The following is a 22,209-nucleotide window of genomic DNA, read 5'->3' on the forward strand; positions in this document are numbered from 1 at the left end:
GAGCCACCCAGGCACCCCATATAATTAGTAGTTTTTATATTAAACTTTCCCTGTTAAAATTACCATGTCATTTATTTCACCTGATTGGACCCAGACTGATACACCAGCACACTGAACCTGGCTGCTTAGGATATCTGAGGACCAAGCAGACAGAGTCTTCTTAATCAACCAAGAGGGAGCCAACTAAATTGGGAAAGTGAATATTGACCTTTCTGACAGTTACCGAAGGACTGAATCAGGAGCAGATTTATTATCTAAAACCAAATGCTGTTGCTCTTATTTTCTGAGTTGGATGAAACTGCTCTTGGTCTCTCTCAATTTTACATTGCCTAATTGGTATGGACTTTATGTCTTCAAGTTAGTTTCATGCATATGGTTAAATTATCTTTTTCTAGGATGGCGGTGTTCTGTAGTGGCAAGTATAGATTTGGAGCAAGGCAGATCTGTTTGAATCCTGACTTTATCACTGACTCGCTATATGAACTTATGTAAATAAATTAGTCTTTCTGAGTCAGTTCAGATTCCCCCTTTGTAAAATGGGGGAAATGGTACCTACCTAATGTGTTACTTATGGTTTCTCTATTTTTATTTTTTTCAAGTTCCAAAAAAACTTTATTACATACAGAGGGGAGGGGTTCAGTCCTTCTTGGATACCCTTTTCCTCATAGCTGCCAGGATGTTGCTTACCTCCTCTCTCTTCCTTTGGCACGGATGTGTGTCCCTACCCTTTTCTTGATGAAGTTGAGAGTGCACTTGTCCTTGGAGACCTTGGGCAGCTCCATGGCTCACTGCTGGTATGGGGTGAAGCCGCACACCTCTCTGATCATGTCCCACATGAACTTGGTGTGCCTTGTGAGGCACTTGCTCATGTTCTTGGTCACCTTGTGGCCCTTGTTGAGGCCCATGGCCACAAGGCAGCTCACAGCTGTGGCTGATTGTCCTCAATAGCTCCTGCCTGTTACTGGAGGTTTAATACCAATGAGTGTAGGGGCACCTGGGTGGCTCAGTTGGTTAAGTGTCCGACTCTTGATTTTGGCTCAGGTTATGATCTCACAGTTCATGGGCTCATTCCCCGCCTTGGGCTCTGTGCTGACAGCTTGGAGCCTGGAGCCTGCTTCAGATTCTGTGTCTCCCTCTCTCTCTGTCCCTCCCCTGTTCACGCTTGTCTCTCTCTCTCTGCTGCACACCCACTTGTGCTCTCTCTGTCTCAAAGATAAACATTAAAAAATTAAACCAATGAGTGTAAAGGCCATATGGTGCTTCATACATAGTAATTGCTAAATTTCAGCTAGTAATTTTTGCTATTATTAGTGTGTACAGGAAATTATTCTTCAAGTAGATGTAGAGGAAACAAGAGTTATGATCTTAAAGCTGGACCCACATGTATGTTAGGAGCAGATTGTAACATAAAGGTATGAAAGACTCTTTGTCTCCCTAGCCCCCTTTTCTTTCAGGAAGATGCATATCTATAGTCTATAAGTAGACAGTGAAGAACCAGGATGAAGTCCAGGAGCAGATGTTGGAAGCAACATTGGTCCCGTTAGGTCCTGACTGAGCTTAGCATGCTTAGGTGCGAGTGAGAGGGGCTGGCTCTCGCTTAAAGAATGGTGTCTCCAAATTAGGTAACAATCATATTATACCAATAGTTAGGACCCCTGCTGTAAGTAGGTTTTCTCTTGATTTAGCTTCCCATCATGCCTAAGGAATAAAGAGAAGGCTTATTTGATATGCACACCAGGATGTATGCATGTGTTGGGTGGTGCTGAGTGTCTTTTAGTGGGACTCCTACTGTGATTGACTCCTTACAAATAAAATGTGCATGTAGCTTGGTTCCCTTTTCATGTCTCTGTAAAACAAGACAGATTCCAGTTCTTCTAGCCTGAGACCATGTCCCGGATGAGCTTCTGGTGTGTCACATCTGCCTCTCTGTGTGTCTATTTGCCTCTGTACTTGTCAGTGACATTCATCAGTGGAGGGAAATAGCTTTTGCAGTTGCAGATCTGTTGTTGAGTTTGGCCAGGCCTGGCTAAGTAGGTTATGCCTGGCTCAGGCTGGTCTTCTATGGAAGTAGAGTAGGTGGTATTCTTTGGATTAAGTTATCAAGGACCCATGTTAACATTTATTGCCTACTTTGTGCAAGATTCTGTACTAAATGTTAATAAATTATCTCCTTCCCAACCTCAGAAGACTATGAAGTAGGTGCTATTATTATCTAATTTTATAGATGAGAAAACTGAGGCTTAAGTGATTTATCCAAAGTTACACAGCTAAAAAGTGGCGTTCATTCATTCAATGAGGATTTTTTTGAGCAACCTCTATGAATTGAGTACTGTTCTAAATGGTAGGGATATACCAGAAAACAAGAGAGACAAATACCCCTGACCTCATGGATCTTATATTTCTAATGGTAAAAAACAAAAATTGAAATATATGTTATATATTGATAAGTGCTAAGAAGATACCTAACACAGAGAAGGGTATAAGGAGTATGTATATAAGATTGCAGTTTATTATTTATTTATTAAAAACATTTTTTTTAATGTTTATTTATTTTTGAGAGAGAGAATGTGAGTGAGGCAGGAGCAGAGAGAGAGGGAGACACAGAATCTGAAGCAGGCTCAGGCTTTGAGCTGTCAGCACATAGCCCGATGCGGGGCTCAAACTCACGAACCGGGAGATCGTGACCCAAGCTGAAGTCGGATGCTTACCGACTGAGCCACCCAGGCGCCCCATGATTGCAGTTTAGAGAAAGTGGTCAGAAAAGATGTCACTGACAAGGTGACATTCGAGCAGAGCTGTGAGGGACGTGAGAGAGTGAGCCATGAGAATATCTGCAAGGAGGAGAATTCCAGGCAAAGGGAACAGAAGTGTCAAAGGCCTTGATGCAGGAATATTCCTGGCATGGTGTAGGAACAACAAAGAGGTTAATAGGACTGGAACACAGTGAGCAGAAGGGATAGTAGGAGATGAGATAAGAGAAGTAACAAGGATCCAGGTTGTATAGGACCTTATAGCCATTGTAAAGATTTGACTTTTACTCTGAGACTAGAGAGTTTGGGCACAAGAGTGATATATATATAGACTTTTCTTTTAATAGGATCCATCTATTATATTGAGAATAAACTGGGGTTAAACAGGTATAGCAAGGAGGAAGAATACATTAAGTGATTTGTCAAAAGATTAATCTTTTTTTAAATGAACACTTTTTATTTAAAAAATTTTAATGTTTATTTTTAAGAGAGAGCGCGAGTGAGCAGGGGAGAGGCAGAGAGAGAGGTAGACACAGAATCCAAAGTGGGCTCCAGGCTCTGAGCTGTCAGCACAGAGCCATATGTGGGGCTCAAACCCACAAACTGAGATCATAATCTGAACCAAAATCAAGAGTCAGATGCTTAACCAACTGAGTCACCTAGGCGCCCCACAAAAAATTAAATCTTTGAGTTCAACTCAATAAACACTGAATACAGGAGTGCCTGGGTAACTCAGTCAGAAGAGCATATGCCTCTTGATCTTGCAGTTGTGAGTTCAAGCCCCATGTTGGGTGTAGGTATTACTAAAAAAATTAAGGAGCATCTGCGTGGCTCAGTTGGTTAAGTGTCTGACTCTTGATTTCAGCTCAGGTCATGATCTCACGGTTTGTGAGATTGAGCCCCATGTCGAGTTCTGCACTGACAGTGCAGAGCATGATTGAGATTCTCTCTCTCCCTCTCTCTCTGCTCCTCCCTGACTCATGCATGCACAGGTGCACTCTTTCTCTCTACTTCAAAATAAATAAACTTTTGGTGCCTGGGTGGCTCAGTCGGTTAAGCGTCTGACTCTTGATTTCAGCTCAGGTCATGATCTCACAGTTTGTGAGATAGAGCCCCACATTAGGCTTTGTGCTGGCAGCACAAGGCTGCTTGGGATTCTCTCTCTAACCCTCCCTGCCCTACCCCCCACCCCCAAATAAGTTAAGAAACTTAAAAAAATAAATTTAAAAAAATTAAACACTGAATAAAGGGCTGGATCTAGTATTTGTGGAGTCTGAGACTTTATACAATTTGGGGGGCCATCTTAAAGAATTCAAAAATAGGTATATATGTGAGTTATTTATTTTTAAAATTAAATTAAAAATCTTTTTAGAGCGAGTGCATGAGCGAGTGAGAGGGGCAGAGGGAGAGAGAGAAATCTTAAGCAGGTTCCGTGCTCAGTGCGGAGCCTGATGTGGGGCTTGATCCCATGACCCTGGGATCATGACCTGAGCCGAAATCAAGAATTGGACACTCAACTGACTAAGCCACCCAGGCACTCCACATTTTTTAAATTAAAAAAAAGGAAGAGGGGCATCTGGGTGGCTCATTCGGTTGAGCATCTGACTCTTGATTTCAGCTCAGGTCTCTTGGTTTGTGAGATTGAGCCCTGAATTGGGCTCTGCATTGACAGTGACAGTGCAGAGCCTGCTTGGGATTCTCTTTCTCCCTCTCTCACTGCCCCTCCCCTGGTTGTACTCTCTCTATTTCAAAATAAAAATAAACATTAAAAAAAAGAAGGGACTGGGAAAGGGTCTATGCAAGTAAGGGACTCTAAAGCATTAAGCTTCATTAACTTCACAAGTATGTCTGCCTCTGAGTGAATTACTGTGTATCCGACTGTATGCTAGGCCCTGGGAGCAGAGGGATGGATAAATCACAGTGATTAAATTGAACACCTGGACTATTGGAAAGCCTTCTCTCTGACTTTCCATATCTCCTTTTCTTCAATCAACCCAGCATACAACTGGAGATTTATTTTCCTAAATCACTGCTGTATCACTATGGTACTCCTCTTCTAAAAGCCTCTCATTGACTTTCCATTGCTTGAAGCAGTTCTCATATTCTATCAGGCATCAGAATCACTTGATGAGGTCTGTGTGTGTGTGTGTGTGTGGCGGGGGGGGGGGGGATGCTTGTTCAAAATACAGGTTCCCTGGCCCCAGCCCTAAACCTGCTGAATCAGAGTCATTGGACTCCGGGCCTGTAATTCATTTTAAACACTCTCTCCAGGTGATTCTGATGTGGGTGGCTACACTTTAGTAGTAGCTAATGTGCTGAGGCCAAAGCTCCTTAATATGGGATATCATCCATAGTCTTGACCTACTTGTATCCTTCTTATTCTTCAACATAGACCATCCATTCTAGCCATTGTTTCTCAAGCATGCTTGACACATTTCTGACTCTTTAGAATCTTTGATCACTTTGCTCCACCTGGCTGAAATGCCCTTTCTTTCCTTACTGCCTCTCCAAATATTAGCCATTTCTTAAGTCCTAATTCAGGTTTAGTCTCTTTCTTGGTGCCTTCTCTGACCCAACAGCCCATAGCCTTCACACTCCCAGAATACTCACCAGCAACCTTGTCATGTTTATTGCATTATTATACTTCTTAGGTCTGTTAGCTCAACTAGGCCATAAATTCCCTCAATGTAGGGTCCATTCCTTTACCTTTTTGTATCTCCCAAGGGCCTTTCCCAGTACTGAGCAGGCAGAAAAACAAAAGGAGGAGGCAGGAAAGAGTGTTTATGCTCATAATGGAGCATATTTCTTGTCCTTTATATTCTCATTTAGTAGAGCATAACAAATTCCTAAACAACTACTTTTCAATGAACAACGCAGATTTGGTTCATAAATACAGGTTCCAAAAATACATTGAAGATAAAACCTCTTTGGCTCAGATTCTCCTGTTGCAGGAAGGTATTCAGTGATATACTACTGGATACTGGCTGCTATTTTAGTAAATATTTCAGGAATCAATTTATTCTGTGCTGTGATTTTTAAATTTTTATCCAAGGTTGTTGTATTTCATGTTTTGTTGCTCTTGAAGGAGTTTATCTGCATGCTGAAACTGTGTACTTCTAGGCTATTGGAAAAGAAACTCTATCACCAAAGTATATCTAGAGGTTGCATTGAGGTTTACTAATGATTATGACATTATACTTATCAAGGTTTAAGACAAGAGGATGGTTCCAGAGTCACTCTCCCATTAGCGTGTTCACACAAGAATGAGTATAATGTCTACATTTTTTAAAGGAGGGCAAACAGGCACAGGTTAATAAGACATGGTCAGATGGGGCATCTGGGTGGCTCAGTCAGTTAAGCCTCCGACTCTTGGTTTTGGTCATGATCTCATGGTTTGTGAGATTGAGTCCTGCATCAGGCTCTGTGCTACAGCATGGAGCCTGCATGGGATTCTCTCTCTCCCTCTCTCTCTGCCCCTTCCCCCCTCAAAATAAGTAAATAAACATTAAACAAAAGAAAAGAAAAGAAAAAGCCATGGTCAGGCAGTGAGATTGTAATCTTGCTGAAAATTGAGTTTATGGAGCCTTGTTTTTTCTATTTTTATTGTTTAGTATATTGAGTTTCAAACTGTTTTCCAGAGTCTTAGGGTTCTACAGAGTTACTCTGATGGCCACTGAGAGCTAGGGTCTGGTGGTTAGGGCTGATATTGTTGTAAGAAACAGAGAAGTATTCAAATTCCATTTGGCTTCTGCCTTCGTCCCAAAGGGTAGAACTCTGCATGGTAAGAATGAATCCAATGTCAAGATAAAAGTTGAGCTTGTGACCTCAAGTCTTTTGGCACAGTTTATATCCTAGGGGACTGATCACAGATGGGATTATAGCACTGCTGTTTAGGAATCTTTAAGGAATCATGAAAATGGACTTACTTCCCAGTAAGGAAACTGGGAGAGGAACAGATACTGTTCTGATTTTCAAAATGGAAGAAGGTAGAGTCTGTGAACTATATAGACTCATAAACTCAACTTTATTTTTTAATAAGTGAACTCAACACCTAACATGGGGCTTGAACTCACAACCCTGAGATCAAGAGTCACATGCTCTACCCACTGAGCCAGCCAGGTGCCCCAAGACTGATAAGCTCAACTTTTATTATTTCTGTTTTCAATGTCATAGACTTCCACTATTTATTTCCTTCCCTTTGCTTGCTTTGAGTTTGTTTTTAGTTTCTTTTTTTAATGTTTTATTATTTGTTTTTGAGAGAGAGTGTGTGAGCCGAGGAGGGGCAGAGAGAGAGAGAGAGAGGGAAATAAAGGATCTGAGGCGTGTTTTGTGCTGTCAGCAGAGAGCCCCATCCATGCTGGGCTCAAACTCACAAACTGTGAGATCATGACCTGGGCTGAAGTCGGACACTTAATTGACTGAGCCATCCAGGTGCCCCTGTTTTTAGTTTAAGTCAGGCCTTTAGGTTATTGAGACTTTTTCTCTTTTCTTTTTGTTTTTTTTTTTCTGAATTTTAATTTATTTATTATTATTTTTTAAATTTTTGACAGAGAGTGAGAACAAGAGAGCATGAGTAGGGGAAGGGCAGAGGGATAGAGACTGTTAAGCAGGCTCCATGCCCAGAGCAGAGCCCAGTCTCACGACTGACCCTGAGATCATGACCTGAGCCAAAATCAAGAGTCAGACAGCTTAACCCACTAAGCCACCCAGGTGTCCCTTCTCTTTTCTAATATAAGCATTTAATCCTATAAATTTCTTTTTAGCACTTCTTTAGCTATATCCTTCAACGTCTGATATGTTTATTTTTATTTTCAATCAATTCAGTGTATTATTTTAATTTCTTTAAGACTTATTCTTTGCCTTAAGGATTATTTAGATTTTGATTTGTTTCCAAGGGTTTGGAGATTTTCCTGTTATCTGTTATTGATTTTGTTTATTGGTATATGTTCCATGTGCATGTGAAAAGAATATGTATTCTGCTGTCGTTGACTGGTGTGTTCTATAAATGCCATTTAGACCCTGTCAGTTGATGGTGTTGTTGAATGCTATATGCTTGTTGATTTTCTGCCTAGTTCTGTCAGTTTTTGAAACAAGAGTTTTGAAGTCTTCAATTATAATTTTTTGTCTGTTTCTCCTTTCATTCTATCAGTATTTGCTTCATATATTGTGCAGCTCTGTTGTTCGGGGCATAAACAATGGGGATGTGTTATGTCATCTTAATAGACTGACACTTTCATTATATAATGTCCTCTCCCTCTTTATCTCTGATAATTTTCATTGCTCTGGTCTACTTTATTTGATATTAATATAGCCACACTTGCTTTTCTTTGTTTAATATATGAATAATATAACTTTTTCTAGCCTTTTACTTCCAACATGTGTATATTCTGATATTTGAAGTTTCTTTTATAAGCATATCATTGTGTCATATTTGGAAACTATTCTGCTACTTTGTCTTTTAATTTGTGTATTTAGACTGTATACATTTAATGTAATTATTTATATGTTAGGGCTTAAGTGTAACATTCTTTGTTTTTTGTTCTCTCTGTTCTTCACTTTTGTGTTTATTTTTCCTTCATTCTTTTGATTTCCTCATACCTTCTTTAGAATTCCATTTTGATTTATCTATATTTTTTTACAACTTTATTGAGACATAATTCACATACCAAACAATTTGGCCACTTAAAGTACACAATTCGATGGTTTTAATATATTGAATTGTGTAATCATCACCACAATCTTTATCACCCAAAAAGAAACCCTGCAACCCTCTAAGCAACCACAAATCTACCTTTCTCTCTCTCTCTCTCTCTCTCTCTCTCTCTCTCTCTCTCTCTCAATTTTGGACATTTTGTGAATGGAATATTATATTATGTGGTCTTTTGTGACTGCCTTTACTTAGCATGTTTTCAAGGGTCATCTGTGTTGTAACATGTATCGGTACTTCATTCTTCTTATGGTTGACTAACATTCCATCAGACAGAGATACAATATTTGTTTATCCCTTCGTCATTTGATGGACATTTGAGTAGATTCTGCCATTTGGCTATTACAAATAATGCTGCTATGAACTTTTGTGCACAAGTTTTTGTGTGGATGTGTTTTCACTTCTCTTGGGCATATATCTAGGAGGAGTAGAATTGCTTGGTCAAATGGTAACTTTATGCTTAACTTTTTGAGGAATTTCCCGATTGTTTTCCAAAGTGACTACACAGTTTGATATTCCCACCAGCAGTGTATAAGGGTTATGGCTTTATATCCTCACCAAACTAACTCTAATTATCCTTTTCCTTTTTGTATAACCATCCCGGTAGGTATGAAGTGGTATCTCATTGTGATTTTTATTTATATTTCCCTGATAATGAATGACATTGAACATTGCTTCATGTGTTTATTGTCCATATCTTTGGGGAAATGTCTGTTTAGATAATTTGCTGGTTTTAAAAATTGGGTTGTCATTTTATTATTGTGTTTTAATCATTCTTTATATACTCTAGGTATGAGTCCCTTATTAGGTATATGATTTACAAAAATTTTCTCCATTTCTGTGAGTTGTCTCCACTTTCTTGATAGAATCCTAAGAAACAAAAGTTTCTTAAAATTTTTTATGACATTTAAGTTACTTGTTTTTCTTATGTTGCTTGCATTTTTGGCGTCATATCTAAGATTCCACTGACAAATCCATATTCTATTTTCTGAGAGTTTTATAGTTTTGACTCTTTAAAAAAATGTTTATAAGTTAATTTATTTTGAGAGAGAGAGAATGAGAGAGAGTGTGTGTGAGCAGGAGTTGGGGGGCAGAGAGAAAGGGAAGGAGAGAATCCCAAGCAGGCTCCTCACTGTCAGCACAGAGCCTGATGTGGGGCTCAGTCTCACGACCCTGAGATCATGACCTGAGCTGAAATTAAGAGTCAGCCACTTAACCACCTGAGCTACCCAGGCGGCCCTATGGTTTTGACTCTTATATTTGGGTTTTTATTCATTTTGAATTTTTGTATGTTGTGTGATATACAGATCCAACCTCATTCTTTTATATGTGGCTATCAAGTTGTCCAAGCACCATTTATTGAAAAAACTGTTCTTTCCCACCGAATTGTATTGGTGTGTCTATTGAAAATCAACTGACCATATACATGGGCTTTTTTCTAGGCTCTCAGTTATATTCCACTCATCTACATGTCTATTCTTATGCCAGTACCATGCTGTCTAGATTACTGTTGTTTTGTAGTAGATTTTGAACTCAGGAAATTTTAAGTCCAACTTTTGTTCTTTTCTAAGATTATTTTGGCTTTGTGACTTCCTTGAGTTTCCATAGGAATTTTAGGATCGGTTTGTTAATTTCTAGAACATAGCCAGTTGGTATTTTGATATAGATTAAATGGAATCTTTAGGTCAATTTGGGGAGTACTACTATCTTAACAATATTATGTCTTCCAATCTGTGATGGCTAATTTTATGCATCAATTTGGCTAGACCACAGTACCCAGATATTTGGTCAAATATTAGCGTGGATGTTGCTGGGAAGATATTTTTTAGATGCTCTCCATAATGTGGATGGACTTCATCTAATCAGTTGGAAGGTTTAAGAGAAAAAAGACTGACCTCCGCACAAGAAAGGATTCTGTCTGCTGACTGCCTTCAAACTCAAGCATCCCTTCTTCCCTGGGTGCCCAGCTAGTTTTGCATTTCTTTCATTAAAATTATTCCTAAATGTTGTGTTCTTTTTGATGCTATTTTAAATGGAATTGTTTTCTTAATTTCATTTTCATATTGGTCATTGAAAATGTATAGAAAGACAATTGATTCTTATATATTTGTCTTCTATTTTGCAGCCTTGCTTAACTCATTTATTAATTTTTACAGTTTTTCAAAAATGGATACTTTTGGGAGGTACCTGGGTGGCTCAGTTGGTGACGTGTTGGACTCTTGATCTCAGCTCAGGTCTACTTAAAAAAATTGGTTCTTGTATATGCTAACTAATTTGGATGTAAATTAAAAAATAAAATTAATTTAAAAAATGGGTTCTTTTGGGGCGTCTGGCTCAGTCACTCAGTAGAGCATGTGACTCTTGATCACAGGGTTGTGAGTTTAAGCCCCACCCATGTTGGGTGTGGAGCCTACTCAAAAAAATGGATTCTTTAGGATTTTCTACATACCAGATGATGTCTTGTGTGAATAGAGATAGTTTTACCTCATCCTTCCCAATCTAGATATCTTTTATTTCATTTTCTCGACTAGGTGTCCTGGTTAGAAACTCCAGTAAAAATTTTGAATAGAAGTGGTGAGAGCAGACATTCTTGTCTTGTTACTAGTCTTAGAGGGAAAACACCCATCTCTTACCATTAAGTAGGATGTTAGCTATAGGTGTTTTGTAGATGCTTTTTATCAGACTGATGGTTCCCTTCTATTCCTAGTTTGAGTATTACTGATATGAAAAGGTGCTGGAGTTTCTCAGATGTTTTATCTGCATCTATTGAGATGATCCGTGTGTTTTTTGTTTTTTAATTCTGTTCACATGGTGTATTATATTTATTGATTTTTTTTCCAAGTTAATATACCCTCGTGTTCATGGGATAAATCCCAGCTAGTCATGGTGTATAATTCTTTCTATATGTTGATGGATTTGGTTTGCTAGTATTTTGTTGAAGATTTTTGAGTCTGTATTCTTAAGAGATACTGGTATGTAGCTTTTTTTTCCACATCATGTCGTCGTCTGATTTTAGCACCAGTGTAACAAGGGACTCAGAATGAGTTGGAAATGTTCCCTCTTCTTTTTTGGGGGAAAATTTTTCAAGAATCAACATTAATTCTTTAAGTATTTGGCAAAATTTACCTGTAAAGTCACCTGATCCTGGGCTTTTTCTTTGTTGGGAAGTGTTTGATTACTGATTCAGTTTCTTGTTAAAAGTCTACTCATATTTTTGTTTGTTGTTGAATCAGTTTTGCTCATTTGTGTTCCCTAGCAATGTATCCATTTCATTCGTTATCTAATTTATTGGCCTGCAATTTTTTTATAATTGTTTATAATTGTTTTTATTTCTATAATGTCTATTAGCTTCATAATTGTTTTTATCTCCGCAATGTCTCTTAGCTTGGGCTGTTATAGCAAAGTACCATAGACTGGGTGGCGTATACACAACAGACATTTATTTCTCACAGTTCTTGAGGCTAGAAGGCTGAGATAAGGAGGCCAAACATAGTTGAATTCTGGAGAGGCCCTCTTCTTGGTTGTAGACTGCTGTCTTCTCATGGTGATCTCACATGGCAGAAGTGGGCAGCGAAGCTCTCTGAGGTCTCTTTTATAGGGACACTAATTCCACTCATGAGAGCTCCCAATGACCCCACCTCCAAATATCATCATGTTGGGGATTAGGTTTCTGAATAGGAATTTGGAGGGGAACACAAACATTTAGTCTCTAGCAGCTACCTTTTTTATTTCTGATTCTAGTAATTTGAGTCTTATGTCTTTTTTTTCTTGATCAGTCTAGCTAAAGGTTTGTCAATTTTGTTGATCTTGTCAGAGAACCAAATCTTGGTTTCATTGATTTTTCTTTATTGTTTTTCTATTTTCTATTTTACCTTTGATCTAATCTTTATTATTTTTTTAACCTCTGTTTGCTTTAGGTTTAGTTTGCTCTTCTTTTCCCAGTGCCTTGAGGTGGAAGGTTAGCTTATTGATCTGAGATCTTTCTTTCTTTCTTTCTTTTTTTTTTTTTTTTAAAAAGGCATTTATAGCTATAAAATCCTGTTAAGCACTGTTTTTACTGGATCCTGTAAGGTTTGGTATTTGTGTTATCATTTTCATTTATCTCAAAGTACTTTCAAATTTCCCTTATGATTTCTTATTTAACCTATTGATTATTTAGGAGTGTGGTGTTTAATTGTACGTGTTTGTGAACATACCAAATTTCCTTCTGTTACTGATTTACAGTTTTGTTCTATTGTGGTTGAAGAACATACTTTGTATGATTTCTGTCCTCCTAAAGGTACTGAGACTTGTTTTATGGCCTACCAAATGATTTACTGTGGAGAGCATTCCATGTGCACTTGAGAAGAATGTATATCTTGCTGTTCTTGGGAGGCATGTTCTATATATGTCCATTAGGTATAGATATTTTATAGTGTTATTCAGTTCTTCTATTTCCTTGTTAATATTTTGTCTTGTTGTATCCATTATTGAATATGGATTTTTTGCTCTCTAAGTATTATTGTAGAATCGATTGTTTATTAATTTCTGTCAGATTTTGCTTCATGTAATTTGGTGCTCTATAATTGAATGTGTAGGTTTATACTTGTTATATAATCCTGATGGATTGTCCCTTTTATCATTGTAAAATATCCCTCTTTATCTCTAAAAGCACTTTTTTGTTTTAAAGTGCATTTTGTTTGATATTAGTATAGCCATTCCAGCTTTCTTACTATTGCTGTCTGCAGGATAGATTTTTCCCCATCCTTTTACTTTCAATCTATTTATATCTATTTTTAAGTAAAAAAACTTTTATGTTTTAATTTTTTATATTTGAGAGAGAGAGAGAGAGACAGGGACAGAGTGCGAGCAGGGCAGGGGCATAAAGACAGAGACAGAATCTGAAGCAGACTGCAGGCTCAGAGCTGTCAGCACAGAGCCCGATGCGGGCCTCGAACTCATGAGCAGCGAGATCATGACCTGAGCCAAAGTCGGTTGCTTAGCTGCCACCCAGGCACCCCGTCTGTTTATATGTTTGAATAGTAAGTGTGTGTCCTGTAGATGGCATACAGGTAGAGCTTGATTTTTATCCATTTTGATAAATTCTGCCTTTTAATTACGTTGTCACTAATATTATTTTGTTTATACTATTTTTCCTTTTTTGTTTTCTATATGTCCCATGCCTTTTTGTTACTCTTTCTCATGTACTGCTTTCTTTTGCTTTAAGTGAATATTTTCTAATGTACAATTTTAATTTCTTTAACTTTTCCATTATAGTTTTGAATTATTTCCTTTGTTGTTCCTTCATGGTCCCTTAGGCTTACCATATACATCTTATCAAAATTTGCTTCAGATTTATGCTAATTTAGTTCCAGTGAGACACAGAAAGGTTACTCCTGTGTACCTCTGTTCCCTTTTTCCTCTTTTTGTGATGTTATTGATACATGTATTATATATGTTAAAGGCACAATAACATAGTGCTATAATTACTACTTCATACAATTTTATATATTTTAAAGAAACAGGAGCAAGAGGAACGTGTATATATATGTTTAGCTTTTGTTATATTGACCTTATTTCCCATTTCTGGTTTCTTCATTTATTTCTGTTGATCCACATTACCATGTAGTACAGCTCTGATCCCTACCACCTCCCCTGCGTTATTGGCAAACCTATTACATTTCTATATATTGTAGGCCCTTCAGTGCAATTATACATATATTTTTAATTGTTTTTTTAAGTTGGTCAAGAGACAAAAGGAAAGAAATATGCATTTATACTGTCTTTTATAATGACATATAATTAACTTTACAAGTAGTTTTTGCTTTTTTTTTTTTGCTTTTTTATTTGAAATACTGTCTGGGTCACTTGCTTTCAGCCTAGTATTTCTTATAAGGTAGGTCCGCTAAGCAACAAATTCTCTCATATTGTGTTGATCAAGGAATGTCTTTATTTCACATTTATTATTCAGAGATAGCTTTGAGGGATATAGGATTCTTGGTTGATAGTTTTTTGTTATTATTTTGGCACTTCGAATATGTTTCTCTCCTGCCTTCTGTCCTCCATTGTTTCTGATGACAAGTCAGCTATTCATTTTATTGGGATTTCTTTATAAACGATTCTGTTGTTGCTTTCATGATTTTCTCCATGTCTTTTGGCTTTCAGCATTTTTATTATAATGTATCTTTCTGTGGATCTGGTTGCTTTTATTGTATTTGAAATTCATTGAGCTGTTTAGATGTATAAAGTTTTTCATCACATTTGAAAATATTCAGCAATTATATCTTTGAATATTTTTTCTGCACCTTAATCTCTTCCCTTCTGGCACTTCTGTTACATGCACATTGTGTACTTTGCAGGTCCCATATTTCTCTGAAGCTATTTTTTTAATGTAATCTTTATACCCAATGTGGGGCTCAAACTCACAATCCTGGGATTGAATCACATGCTCTACCAAGCTAGCCAGGCACCCCGACACCGCAGCTTTTATTTTCTTTTTTCCTCTGTGTTAATTTGATTTTTGATTATATAATATCTATTTTCATACTTGCTATTTCTTTCTTTTCTTTTCTTTTCTTTCTTTCTTTCTTTCTTTCTTTCTTTCTTTCTTTCTTTCTTTCTTTCTTTCTTTCTTTCCTAATTCTTTTGGCAATTCAAATTAACTGTGGAGCCCCTCTAGTAAATTTTTCTTTTAAGTTATGATACTTTAGGCTTTCGAATTTCCATTTGGTTCTTTTTTTATAGTTTTAACCTTTTTAAAAAAAAGTTTTTATTTATTTATTTTGAGGGACAGACAGCACGAGCTGGGGAGGGGCAGAGAGAGAAGGAGAGAGAGAGAATCCCAAGCAGGCTCCACACTGTCAGCACAGAGCCCCACGTGGGGCTTAAACTCACCAACCGTGAGATCATGACCTGAGCCGAAATTAAGAGTCTGAAGTTAATTTAACCGAGTGAGCTACCCAGGCGACTCTATAGTTTCTGTCCTCTTATTGATGGTCCCTACTTAATGAGACATTGTCACCATACCTTTACTTATTTAAGCATGATATTTTATACTGCTTCGAATATGTTTCTCTTGGCCACTTTGAAATCTTTGTCCGTTAAATATGATGTCTGTCCACTCTCAGCCAATTTCTGTTGCCCCCCATATATGGGTCAGACTTTGCTGTTTCTTTGCATGTCTTATAATTTTTTGTTGGAAATGGGACATTTTAGGTAACATGTTGTAGCAACTCTGGTTATAGGTCCACATTCCATCCCACCTGTGTGTATGTGGGGGTGTTTGTTATACTTCTTTGTTTGTTTCTGGTAACTGGATCATTTATTTTAACTGGATCATTTTTAATGAAATGTATTTCCTCTCTATTGTATGCACTTCTGATAGGCACTTCTTGGAGGACACAGCATTGGGCATGTGCACAGTCACCTTAGAATGATAGTTGTTTGGCAGGGCTCTCTTTGTCTCTTTCCCTGAGCACGCCCACCTATTAAGCGCCACTAATTGCTGGCTGATTGTTCTATTATTTTCAACAATGTCCTGGAAAATAAATTGCCACACAGACTGATTCATTTAAAATCAGATCCTTTGTGAGGACAGTTTTTTGTTTTTTTTTTAACTCTTTTTTCTAGTCTTGTCCCTTCAACCTTTTTCTCTTTCCTTCCTCCCTTCTTCCCTCTGTTTTTGCCTCCCTTCCTCCTTCTAATTTTTTCCTCCAGCTTTACTGAGATATAATTGACATATAACAGTGTGTGAGTTTAAGGTGTACAACATGATGAATTGATACATGTGTATTTATTAGAAAATTGTAACTACAGCAGGGTTCGTTAACACTTCTATCACTTCAAATTATCATATTTTGGTGTGGTGAGAACATTTAAGATTTATTCGCTTAGCAACTTTCAAATATATAATGTAGTATTGTTCACTATAGTCACCATGCTGTACATTAGATCTCCAGAACTTATTCATCTTAAAATTGGAAGTTTGTACCCTTCAACCAACACATTCCCATTTCTCCTACTGCTAGGACCCCGGCAAGAACCATTCTACTCTGTTGTATAAGTTTGGCTTTTTAGATTTCACATATAAGTGATATCATTCAGTATTTGTCTTTCTCTGACTTACTTCAATTTGTATAATGCTTTCAAGGTCCAAATGTTGTTGCAAATGGCAGGCCTTTCTCCTTTCTGATAGCTGAATAATATTCCATTGTGTGTGTCTGTGTGTCACATCTTATTCCGTTCATCCTTAGACATGTAGGCAGTTTCAATGTTGTGATTATTGTGAATAATGGTGCAATGAACATGGGAGTCCAGATATCTGAGATCCTAATTTCATTTCCTTTGGATATGCACCCAGAAGTGAGATTGCTGTGTCATGTGGTAGTTCTATTTTTAATTTTTTGAACAACCTCTGTATTTATTCCATAGTGTCTGTACCAATTTATTTACATTCCTACCAACAGTGCATGAAGGTTCTATTTTCTCCACATTCTTACTAACACTTATTATCTCCTGTCTTTTTGATAATAGCCATTCTAACAGGTGGTTTTCATTTGCATTTCCCTGATGACTAGTGATGTTGAGCCCCTTTTCACGTGCCTATTGGTCATTTGTATATCTTCTTTGGCAAAATGTCTATTCAGTTTCTCTGGTCATTTTTAATTGTATTTTTAAGTTCCTTTTTGCTATTGGGTCCTTATATGGAGGAGTTCCTTATATGAGTTCCTTATAGGAGTTCCTTATATGTTTTGTATATTAATGCCTTGTCAGATAGATGGTTAGATAGATAGATATTTTCAACTATTTCATAGGTTGCCTTTTCATTTTACTGATTGATTATTATTATTATTTATTTTTTTTTGCAGTGCAGGGCTTTTTAGTTTAAATCCTGCTTGATGATTTTTTTGCTTTTGTTGCCTGTGCTTTTGGCATCGCATCCAAAAAATCATTGCCAAGACCAATGTTAAGGAGCTTTCTTCCTATGTCTTTTTCTAGGGGTTATAATGTTTCAGATGTTATATTTATGTCCTTAAAATATTTTGAGTTTGGGGTGCCTGAATTGAACAGTTAGTTGAGTATCCAGTTCTTGGTTTCGGCTCAGGTCATGATCTTGCAGTTCATGAGATGGAGCCCCACATCTTTCTCTCCCTCCCTCTCTGCCCCTCCCCCACTCATGCTACCTCTCTCTCAAAATAAATAAACTAAAAAAAATATTTTGAGTTAATTTTTGTTAGTGGTATAAGACTGGAGCTCATTCTTTTGCATGTGATTATCCAGTTTTCCAAACACCATTTGTTAAAGAGACTATCATTTTCCCCTTGTCTATTCTTGGCTCCCTTGTCACATATTTGTTAACCGTATATGAGTGGGTTTATTTTGGGGATTTTAACTGTGTTCCATTGGTGTATGTGCCTGTTTTTATGCCAGTACCATACTATTTTGATTACTATAGCTTTGTAATATAGTTTGGAATCAGGAATGTGATGTCTCCAGCTTTGTTCTTTCTCAAGATTACTTTGGCTATTCAGGGTATTTTGTGGTTCCATATGAGTTTTAGGACTGTTTGTTCTACTTCTGTGAAAAATGGCATTGGAATATTGGTAGAGATTGCATTGAATCTACAAATGACTTTGGGTAGTATGGAAATTTTAATAATATCCTTCCAAGGGGCACTTGGGTGGCTCAGTCAACTGGTTGAGCGTCTGACTTCGGCTCAGGTCATGATCTCGCGGTCTGTGAGTTCAAGCCCTGCGTCGGGCTCTGTGCTGACAGCTCAGAGCCTGGAGCCCACTTCGGATTCTGTGTCTTCCTCTCTCTGCCCCTCCCCTGCTCATGCTCTGTCTCTCTCTCTCTGTCAAAAATAAATAAACATAAAAAAATTAAAAAAATAATATCCTTCCAACTATGAACATGGGATATCTTTCCAATTATTTACATTTTCTTCAATTTCTTAAATCAATGTCTTACTGTTTTCACAGTATAAATCTTCACTTCTTTGGTTAAATTTATTCCTAAGTTTCTTGTTCTTTTGATAATATAAATGTGATTTTTTAAAATTTCTTTTTCAGACAGTTCATTATTAGTGTAGAGAAACTTGAGGAAAAGGAAGGTCTATTGTATTACCAAAGTTTTTACTTTTCCCGTTATACTTTATTTCTTCCTAATGTTTTAAGATTCCTTCTCTTATTATTTACTTCCTGTTTCATTAATTGCCTTTAGCCATTCTTTTAGGGTAGGTCTTCTGGTGACAAATTCTCTTAATTTCCCTTCATCTAAGATAGTCTTGATTTCTCCTTTTTCCATAAAGAATATTTTCACTGCATATGGAATTCTGGGTTGATATTTCTTTGCTTAGCATTTAAAAATAGTGTGCCACTTCCTTCTGGCCTCAAGGTAGAGTCACAAGTAGGAGTTGTGTAGAGAAGGTTGTACTTCTCCTGAACCTGTATTGGAAATCTGCTGTAATTTGCATTAGTTTCCCCTGGAAATAAAGTGTCATTTATCTCTTGCTACTTTCTAGATTTTCTTTGCTTCTAATTTTCAGCAGTTTGATTATAATGTATTGTGACATGAATTTCTTTGGGTCTATCCTGTTTAAGGTTTGCTCACCTTCTTGCATTTGTAGGTTTATGTCTTTTGGCAAATTTGGGGGATTTTCAGCCATTATTTATTTTTACTTATTTGTTTGTTTTATAGTTAGCTTTATACCTAACATGTGGCTTGAACTCATGACCCCAAGATCAAGAGTCGCATACTCTACCGACTCAGCCAGCCAGGGACCCCTCAGCCATTATTTCTTTGAGTACTACTTTAGTGTCATTCTTTCTTATAACCTGATAGGAATCTGATGGCATGGATGTTAGATCTTTTGTTACAGAACGTCAGGTCCCTAAGTATCTTTTCTCCATCTATTTTTTTCTGTTTTTCAGAAAGAGTAATTTCTCTTCTTTCTTCCTTCTTTTTATTTCTTTCTTTCTCTTCTTTATTTCTTTCCTTCTTTCCTTTCTTCTTCTTCTTCCTCTTCCTCTTCCTCTTCATTTCTAGTTGGTTTTAATAAATGGCAGTACCATATCACATACTACACCAGTTCAGGGTGAGAATTTTTTAATAAACCTTTTCTAATATTAAAACTGCTTCCTTTCATATCATTCTAAGTTCTACCCAAATTGAAGGAAGAGTAGCTGGATGGGCCCTAAGTTTCCTGGGGGAAATCCACATTGACATGTTCTCTCTTTGTAAGGTGATAAAACAGGAAGAACAATTTCTAGCCCCCAAAGAAAGGACTAAGAAGCAATAAATATGTTGCTCCATCCTTATGAGGCCTGCCTGAGCTTAAAAAGGAACTATACCCTTAACACACAAGTGTTTTTCATCATGACAGTGGCTCCTATTGTTTCTTGCAGCAGAGAGCCCTGGGCTGCTCCTTGAGCCTCTACCCTCTCTCTAACACCAGCAGTAGTGAGCTAGGGCATGGATGGCCTCAGTCATCTTGTTCATGTCATACTTCTTGATCATAGTGCCCTGGTTGTGAAAAGCCTCCAGCAGCTCATGTGATGACCTCTCTGGCGTCAGCATCCTCCAGTGCTTCTCCCTGCACTCAGTAATCATCCACTTCATGGCCAGGAAGTGGCGACGCCAGTCAGCCAGTGGCACAGGGACCTGGTAGAAATGGCCACCTCTGAGGATGGGTACCAGCCCAACCACAGGCTCACAGTTCTCCAGTGCTTGGTGGAAGATGTTGTAGGGGTTGCGTTTGATGGCTGCCTGTTCTGCAGAAGCATGGTACTTCTCAAAATGCTTCCTTTCACAGCTTCCAGAGTCTGCATCATGAAGGATGTGGCCAGTACTTTGTTTCTGCCTTTCATCATCATGTTGGAGGATTTGCTGATCACTGGGTCTTCAAACACAGAGCTTGTTTTCATCGCTGGGGCAGCTTTGATAAGCTGAGTCTTCCTGAGTTCCTACTCATACTTCTCAGAGTGGGCAATTTCTACTGTCCTATGTTTACATCTACTCATTCTTTCCCTTATCAACTCTGTTCTGCGGTTGGCCCCTTCTAGCAATTTTTCATTTTGGTTTATATTTTCAGTTCTAAAATTTGATTTTTCTTTATGTCTTTTATTTCTTTGCTTGGACATTATATTTATTTGATGGGAACTCTGGGACTTTCTATATTTTCATTTTCTTCAAGCTTTTACATAATTTTTCATAGAAGCACCATGATGACTAAAATCCTTGTCACATAATTCTGATATTTGTAACTTCTTGTTTTCATCTGATGATTTTCTTTTCCTCATTCATATTGAGATTTTCCTGATTCTTAGTATGATGAATGATTATTTTTAGTGTGTCCTGGCAATTGGGGCTATTATGTTATGAGACTGTGGATCTTATTAAACATTCATAGGACTCTGTAGTCACCACACAAGAATTGGAAGTGGTATATTGCTTCATTACTGCCAATTAGGGATGCAAGTCCATGTTTTCTACTAGGCCACCTTTGACATTCCATGGGGAAGAGCCTCTTGTTATTTTGGGGCAGAGACAAAATTTCAAGTCTTTACTAGGCCTCTGCTGATATCATCTTGGTTGGGAGGAGAAAGAATGCCTCATTACTGCACCTGACATGGCCTCCACTATCACCATGGAATGGGGGGCCTCCTTACCACTGGGTCAAAATGAAAGTTCTGGCTATCTACTCTGCCTTTTTTGCACCACCCTGATATAGGGGAAGAGATGACTAGTTATGACTTTGTAAAGGTAGAAGTCTAGGTTTCCTACCTGTCTTATTCTGTCATGGGTTGAGGTGCAACCACAATTTTTATCCCATAGTGTTTGGCTGGAGTAAGGTGGTTATTGTCTAAAAGTTTTCTGTCTTACTGGACTGCCTTTATCCTGGTCCTTTGGCTAGAGAGAACAAGTTTTACTTAAAGCATGTTTAGACTGCATTCATGGGTGTGTCCTGGTTACAAGCTTCTAATGTACCCAATCCAGGATATTAGGCAAAAGGGAAATCCAGGGAATTTAACACTATGCCATACCTTGAGTCTCAAGGTCCTTACCTGGTCTTTCTTCTCTCCACCTTTCAGAGTCACCTTATGTGTTTATATATAATATTCAGGGTTGTTAATTATACTTAGTGAAAGGAATATGGAGAAGTACATTTCCTCTTCCATGTTATCATAGAACCAGAAGTCCAGGGAATACTTAGATATAGTCATTTTAGGTACTGGCGATAGTTTGATGCAGCTATTTTGATATAACATTAGAACAATCATGTTAAAACACAAGAATACTTTTATTGCTAGGTAATAAATATTCTTGTTACTAGGTAATAGGCATTCCTGCCTCTCCCTTCATCTATCCCTGACCTCCTTGGAAGTGGGAGCTCCTTTATCTCTTTGAAGGAAAGCGGAACTTCCTAGGATTAATGGACTCTCTAATGCTGGTAGGAGGTTGCAGAAGAGGCTTTGTGTTGGATCTCAACCCCTGACTCCTCCTGAGGTCGTACCCATTAATGGATTTTATGATTACCTCTGGAGAAAAGATATGGCACTTTATACCAAGGTGAAATAGAAACAGAAATTAGAAGCCTATAGCATCTGAGTCATCCTTGCAACAAATGAAGACTTAGCTCTTGTACTTTATCCTAAAGTAGTTTTTGTTAGAGTGGAAATAGATACAGTGATTAGCTTTGAGGTCAATAATAGTAAACTGTAGTCCAAGGCTACAAAAGTTACTGAAATGTAACTTGCAGACTTTATGACCACA

At 37.7% G+C, this 22,209-nt stretch overlaps 2 pseudogenes; both read right to left on the reverse strand.

Moving 5' to 3' along the window:
- Positions 1-636: 636 nt before the first annotated feature.
- On the reverse strand, positions 637-19,102 carry LOC101088912 (annotated as a pseudogene).
- A 779-nt stretch (positions 19,103-19,881) lies between these two features.
- On the reverse strand, positions 19,882-20,456 carry LOC101094084 (annotated as a pseudogene).
- Positions 20,457-22,209: the final 1,753 nt, after the last annotated feature.

This window comes from Felis catus, chromosome X (assembly GCF_018350175.1).
Source record: "Felis catus isolate Fca126 chromosome X, F.catus_Fca126_mat1.0, whole genome shotgun sequence".
NCBI classification, from domain to species: domain Eukaryota; kingdom Metazoa; phylum Chordata; class Mammalia; order Carnivora; family Felidae; genus Felis; species Felis catus.